The sequence below is a fragment of the Carica papaya genome, chromosome 4, assembly GCF_054855325.1.
Source record: "Carica papaya isolate Zhongbai chromosome 4, ASM5485532v1, whole genome shotgun sequence".
NCBI lineage: Eukaryota > Viridiplantae > Streptophyta > Magnoliopsida > Brassicales > Caricaceae > Carica > Carica papaya.
Genome location: NC_142312.1, coordinates 10,093,466 through 10,101,694, shown reverse-complemented (window position 1 = coordinate 10,101,694; position 8,229 = coordinate 10,093,466).

Below are 8,229 nucleotides of genomic sequence, written 5' to 3'. Positions count from 1 at the left end.
TTTTAAATATTATGCATATTAAGTGTGCCCATCCCCCAACATCACCCCCAACCATACAAATGTTCTCACCCGTCACCAGTATTGGCGACCATCAATGACCTTCTATCTCTCGACCCCTAACAGGCCACACACACACACAGATACTTTTTTCCGTCACCAATATCGGCGATCAACTTACTCCTTCTAGGTAACGACAACCAATATCGGCGTCCCCTTAATGCTACCAACTCAAGAATAATATCCCCCCGTTCTTACTCCACAACATTGTCCTGAGGCCCCTCTATACTTTTAGCCTGTATACAAAATCTGCACGTGTCTCCCCATTTGACACACACTAACATTTAACACACACATCAGTAATGTTCACTTACCAACTACTACATTTACAGCAGCTATACCAACCTATATACAACTTACACCCGTACACCACGCATCTACACCAATGCACCTCTATCCCGATCCCTCACGCCCCTGCTCTACAGGCCTCCCTTTCCTACTCCCTAATTTCCAGCATACACACACTCCACCCTTCCATGCCTACCTCCACTCATAACCACACAACATTTCTTGTCTTACACGAATCACACTCACTCACCGAACTCCTCATTCTCTCTCATCCCGCGGCCTACTCTAAGTACATCCTTCACACCTCCACACTTCCACCTACTATCTCCACCTGCTTATTCCCTGAATCATAGTTTTCTGCTCCATATCCCAACCGAAGCCTTGATTCCTCAACCTACTGTCACAATTTCAAATCCACACCAAACCTACACATAAAACTTAAGATTTACTGTACCTCCCATCTCCATCTTTCTTCCTCCCGTGGCTCGCACCGTCACCGTCCTCTTTCTCCTTCTCTTTCTCTTCTTGTTTCTCCCCACTCTGGCTCCTCTCTCTCTCTCTCTCTCTCTCGAATCTTCTCTTTCCCCCGACCTCTCTTCTCTATTTTTTTTCTTTTCTTTCCTCTTGCTTTTCCTTTCCCTTCTCCTATTTATACCCCACCTGCCTCTCATCATGCCCGTCCATCTCACCTCATCCCAACCGTCCACTCCCTTTTCTCCAAACGACGTCGTTTCCTCCTCTTCTCCAAACAACGTCGTTTCCCATCTATAATTATCATTATATACACATATATACATATATACAATTTTTTTATTTTTTTTCTTTACATCCAGTTACTACATTTAATACTCCTGTGTTCTATTACTCAAATATATACAATGTTGGTCATAAATAAAAGTATAGACTAAAAGATTTAATTTAAAATATTATTTATAATTTTTGGACAAAGAATTAGAGAGTTATGTATTTTTTAAAATCGATTCTGTTTAGAAATAGAGGTTATGTCAATGAACCTACAAATTTTTTTTCTTTCGGTTGTTCAGAGGTTGAAGATGGGGACTCTTTCGTTTTTTCATCTATTCTATTTTTTCAAAAAAATATTTTGAAAAAATCACAAAAAAATATCTATTGTAGGTTTGAAGTACAAAGAACCATTCATGTGTATGTGATACTATGCAAAATAATCTTAGAAAAATAGTTACAAAATTATTTTATTGATTATATACTAATTTCATGAGTTTCTTAACATTGGTATCATAGTATTTTAGTTAATTATATGTTATTCCAATTTGCATTTATGTTAACTATTTGAGTAATAATAGTATTTTATATTTAATACTTTTGAGTTTTCTTACTCAAATATATGCAATGTTGGTCTTAAATGAAAATATAAATCAAAAGCTTTAATTTGAAATATTATTTATGTTTTTTGGACAAAAAATTAAAGAGTTATTTATTTTTTAAAATCAATTCTATTTAGAGATAGAGGTTCTGTCAATAAATGTACAAATTTGTTTCCTTTCGATTTTTTAGAAGTTGAAGATGGTAATACTTTTGTTTTTTTATCGATTTTATTTTTTTAAAAAAATATTTTGAAAAATTAAAAAAAATATCTATTGTAGGGTTTGAACTAAAATGAACCATTAATATTATTGTATATAAAATTATACAAAATAATCTTAGAAAAATAGTTAAAGAATTATTTTTTTGTATTACATGTTAATTTCATGAGTTTCGTAACATTGGTAGCATAGCATTTTAGTTAATGACATGTTTAATTTTGTTTCAAATTGTATTTTTATTTAATGTTTGAGTAATAGAAGTTTTTTATATTTAATACTTTTGTGTTTCATTACTCAAATATATGTAATATTTGTCTTGAATGAAAGTAGAGATTAAAAACTTTAATTTGATATTTTTTATAATTTTTGGATAAAAAATTAGAGAGTTATGTATTTTTTAAAGTCAATGTTATTTAGAAATAGAGGTTCTGTCAATGAACCTGTAAATTTTTTCCTTTCGGTTGTTCGGAGTTTGAAGATGGGGATGTTTCTATCTTTTCATCTATTTTATTTTTTTTAAGAAAAATATTATTAAAAAATTACAGAAAAATATCTATTGTATGGTTTGAACTACAACGAACCATTAATGTGATTGTATGTGATATTATGTAAAATGATATTAGAAAAATAGTTACAGAATTATTTTATTGATTATATGTTAATTTCATGAGTTTTCTAACATTGGTATAATAGTATTTTGGTTAATTATATGTTGTTTTAATTTGTATTTTTGTTGAATGTTTGAGTAATAATAGTTTTTTACATCTAATACTTTTGAGTTTTCTTACTCAAATATATGCAATGTTAGTTTTAAATAAAAGTATAGACCAAAAGCTTTAATTTTAAATATTATGTATAATTTTTGGAGAAAAAATTAGAGAGTTATGTATTTTCTAAAATCACTTTTATTTAGAAATAAAAGTTCTGTCAATAAACCTAGAAATTTTTTTCATTTTAACTATTCAGAGGTTGAACAAATTACACTTTTTGTCTTTTTATCTATTTTTTTCGGAAAAAATATTTTAAAAAATTACAAAAAAATATCTATTGCAGGGCTTGAACTACAATAAACTATTAATGTGATTGTATATAAAATTATGCAAAATGGTCTTGAAAAAATAGTTAAAAAATTATTTTATGGATTATATATTAATTCCATAAGTTTTCTACTATTGGTATCAGAGCATTTTGGTTAATTACATATTTAATTTTCTTCCAATTTGTATTTTTGTTGAATGTTCGAGTAATAATAGTTTTTTACATTTAATATTTTTCTGTTTTATTAGTCAAATATATGCAATATTAGTCTTATATGAAGGTAGAGACTAAAAAATTTAATTTGATATTTTTTATAATTTTTGGATGAAAAATAAAAGAGTTATGTATTTTTTAAGATCAATGCTATTTAGAAATAGAGGTTATGTCAATGAACCTGCAAATTTTTTTCCTTTTGATTGTTCAGAGGTTAAAAATGGGGACATTTCTATCTTTTCATCTATTTTTTTTCAAAAAAAATACTTTAAAAAAATCACAGAAAAATATCTATTATAAGACTTGAAGTATAATGAACTATTAATGTTATTATATGTGATACTATGCAAAATAATATTAGAAAAATAGTTACAAAATTATTTTATTGATTATATGTTAATTTCATGAGTTTTCTAATATTTATATCATAGTATTTTTGTTAAAACTATTTTATTGATTATATGTTAATTACATTAGTTTCCTAACGTTGGTATAAGAGTATTTTGATTAATTACATGTTCAATTTTATTTCAATTTACATTTTATTGAATGTTTGAGTAATAATAGTTTTTTACATTTAATACTTTTGTGTTATATTACTTAAATATATGCAATGTTGGTCTTAAATGAAAGTAGAGACCAAAAATTTTAATTTGACATATTATTTACAATTTTTGAACTAAAAATTAGAGACTTATGTATCTTCTAAAATTAATTCTATTTAGAAATAGAAGTTTTGTCAATTAACCTATAAATTTTTTTATTTCAGTTGTTCAGAGGTTGAAGATAGTGACACTTTTTGTCTTTTTATCTATTTTAGTTTTTTTTAATGAAAAAATATTTTGAAAAAATTACAGGAAAATATCCATTGTAGGGCTTGAACTACAATGAACTATTAATTTGATTGTATATAAAATTATGCAAAACGATATTAGAAAAATAGTTAAAGAATTGTTTTATGGATTATATGTTAATTTCATGAGTTTCCTAATATTGGTATCAACGAATTTTAGTTAATTGCATATTTAATTTTGTTTTAATTTGTATTTTTATTGAATGTTTGAGTAATAACAGTCTTTTACATTTAATACTTTTGTGTTTTATTACTCAAATATATACAATATTGGTCTTGTATAAAGGTAGAGACTAAAAGCTTTAATTTGATATTTTTTATAATTTTTGAACAAAAAATAAGAGAATTATATATTTTTTAAAATCAATCCTATTTAGAAATAGAGGTTCTTTTAATGAACCTGCAAATCTTTTTCCTTTCGACTGTTTAAATGTTGATGATGAAGATGTTTTTATCTTTTTATCTATTTTATTTTTTATTAAAAAATACTTTAAAAAATCACAGAAAAATTTTCATTGTAGGGCTTGAATTACAACTAACTACTAATGTGATTGTATATGATACTATGCAAAATGATCTTAGAAAATAGTTACAAAACTATTTTATATATTATATATTAATTTCATGAGTTTTCTAACATTGGTATCAGAGCATTTTGGTTAATTACATGTTTAGTTTTGTTCCAAATTGTATTTTTATTGAATGTTGGAGTAATGGTAGTTTTTTACATTTAATACGTTTGTCTTTTATTAGTATAATATATGCAATATTTTTCTTGAGTGAAAGTAGAGACTAAAAGCTTTAATTTGATAATTTTTATTATTTTTGGACAAAAAATAATAGAGTTATTTATTTTTTAAAATTATTTCTCTTTAGAAATAGAAGTTCTATTAATGAACCTATAATTTTTTTTTTCTTTATGCTATTCTGAGGTTGAAGATGGTGACAGTTTTGTCTTTTTATTTATTTGATTTTCTTTTCAAAAAAAAATACTTTGAAAAAATCACAGAAAAATATTAAGTAGAGAGCTTGAACTACAATGAACCATTAATGTGATTGTATATGAAATTATGCAAAATGATCTTAAAAAAATAGTTAAAGAATTATTTTATGGATTATATGTTAATTCCATGAGTTTCTTAATATTGGTATCGGAGCATTTTGGTTAATTGCATGTTTAATTTTGGTCTAATTTGCATTTTTATTTAATGTTTGAGTAATAGAAGTATTTTACATTTAATACTTCTGTGTTTTATTACTAAAATATACGCAATATTGGTCTTATATGAAGGTAGAGACTATAAGCTTTAATTTAATATTTTTTTATAATTTTTGGATAAAAAATAAGAGAGTTATGTATTTTTTTTAAATTAATTATGTGTAAAAATAGAGATTCTATTAATGAACCTGCAAATTATTTTCCTTTGGGCTTTTCAGATGTTGAAGATGGGAATATTTTTATTTTTTTATCTATTTTATTTTTTATAAAAAATACATTAAAAAAATCACATAAAAATATCCATTGTAGAGCTTGAACTACAACGAACTATTAATGTGATTGTATGCAATATTATGCAAAATAATCTTACAAAAATAGTTATAAAACTATTTTATAGATTATATGTTAATTTCATGAGTTTCCTAACGTTGGTATCAGAGTATTTTGATTAATTACATATTTAATTTTGCTCCAATTTATATTTTTGTTGAATATTTGAGTAATAATAGTTTTTTACATTTAATACTTTTATGTTCTATTACTCAAATATAATCAATGTTGGTCTTAAATGAAAGTAGAGACCAAAATTTTTAATTTAAATATTATTTATAATTTTTGGATAAAAAATTAAAGAGTTATGTATTTTCTAAAATCAATTCTATTTAGAAATATAAGTTTTGTCAATAAACCTACAATTTTTTTTTTTCCTTTCGGTTGTTTAGAGGTTGAAGATAATGATACTTTTGTCTTTTCATTTTTTCTTTTTAGTAAAAATACTTTGAAAAAATCACAGAAAAATATTCATTGGATGGCTTGAACTACAATGAACCATTAATGTGATTGTATATGAAATTATGCAAAATGATCTTAAAAAAATAGTTAAAGAATTATTTTATGAATTATATGTTAATTCCATTAGTTTTCTAATATTGGTATAAGAGCATTTTAGTTAATTGCATGTTTAATTTTGTTCTAATTTATATTTTTGTTTAATGTTTGAGTAATACCAGTTTTTTTCATTTAATACTTTTGTGTTTTATTACTAAAATGTATGCAATATTGGTCTTCTATAAAAGTAGAGACTAAAAGCTTTAATTTGAAAATTTTTATAAATTTTGGACAAAAAATAAGAGAGTTATATATTTTTTAAGATCAATGCTATTTAGAAATAAAGGTTCTATCAATGAACCTACAAATTTTTTTCCTTTCAGCTGTTCAAAGGTTGATGATGGAGAAATTTTTATCTTTTTGTCTATTTTATTTTTTTAAAAAAATACTTTAAAAAATTATAGAAAAATGTCTATTATAAAGCTTGAACTACAACGAACCATTAATGTTGTAATACTTGGGCCTAGAATTTGACATGGGATTAATTTTAAAATATTAAAAATGTATAAAAATATAATTTTGAAATTAATAAATTTTTATTTAATGTGAAATTAGGGAAAAAAATAAGTTGAAGATGAAATTGAAAATAATTCTGGGAAAAAACGGTGAAAATTTGGGTATGGAGGGTTTTTTTTAAAAAAAAATCAGAAACTAGGGGTCAAAACGCAATTAAAAAAATTACACCACGTAGAACTGCCCAGTCAGTAGCCCCAACTAAACGAAGCGCGCCGTGTAGCAAGGCTCGCTGACTCAGTACCACGTGTAAGGCTACGCTGGCAATCCGCGCGCGTGGACAGTCCAGATCCGTTCCCTCCTCAGGCGCGATCGAACGGTTGCGATTAAATGTGATGAACAGTTCATATTCATTTTTTTAAACGCGATCGGACGGTCGAGATCATATACGATAAACGGTCCAAATTTAAGTGAGAAGGGTATAAATATCTCGCATCACACTGAACCCAAACCCTAGCCACCAGCCTCCTACTGGAGAAGAAGAACTAGTCACCAGAGAAGGGAGCCGACTACTGCCCACCGTTACTCCAGAGCCACTTCCGACCGCCAAAAAAGGTAAAAATTCTCATATCCACTCAAAATTTAATTATGAGCTCCCCCATGGCCAAATAAGAGAAAAAGAACGACCGATGAGGAAAAAACTATGGGTAAAACCCAGTTGGCGCCGCTACAAGCAAAACTCGAAACTGCCTCCGATAAGTCTCTTCCCATTTTCCGTTTTGTGCAATTTTTCTACTATTGTGTTCACTGTTATGTTTTCTACAGGTTGACCGAAGAAAAAGTCCAACCGCGAAGTCAGCGGAGCCACTGCATTAGAAAATCTTGCCGCCAGTAGGTTTTTATTTTTTGACTTTTTTCAGCTAACCGAGGCCCCCTAACGTGTTTTCTAGCAGGGATAGGTATAAAATCGGTCGAAACCAGCCAAAACTGGCTGAAAATGGCTAGGCTGAGGCAAACTGCCGCTGTGAGTGGCAGTGCCGGTGCCAGAGCATGGCGGTGCCGCTGTGCCAAAATTCTAAAATTGGCCAAAAAAGGTTTTTAATATCGATTTTGGATTTTTGGGGTATTTTTATGTACGTGAAGAGTGTTTTAATCGCCGTAGCAAAATTCAGGAAACCTAGGGACTGCTAGTTGGTGCAATTGAAAGTTCGGTGTTTTGAACACTAATTCGAGTAAGAATCCCTCACCTTATTCTTCGTTATAGAATTGAAGCTTAATAATCGATAATTTGGTATTTTGTATAATTTAGAAAACTTTGAGAATAATTACAGGTTGCTAATGGAGCCGAAAACTAGTAAGTCATTTATTTGTTATCATGTTTAACTGATTGTTGAATTTACAGCTTTAAATACATGATGATATATTGGAATGATTAATTGATTCAATTATGCTTCCTTGATATATATATTGCTTGTCTTGCGTGATTTACGGTTGATTTGTGAAATTGGTAATTAATATGCAATCAGAAAATTGATTAGTCATGTGAATTAATGAATGGTAGCCTTACTGGATATCCTGGGAGATGGTGGATGGAGTGGGTACATAGGGAACCCTACTGTGAACATTGCCTCATACCGTAACGAGTATCGAGGATTGGT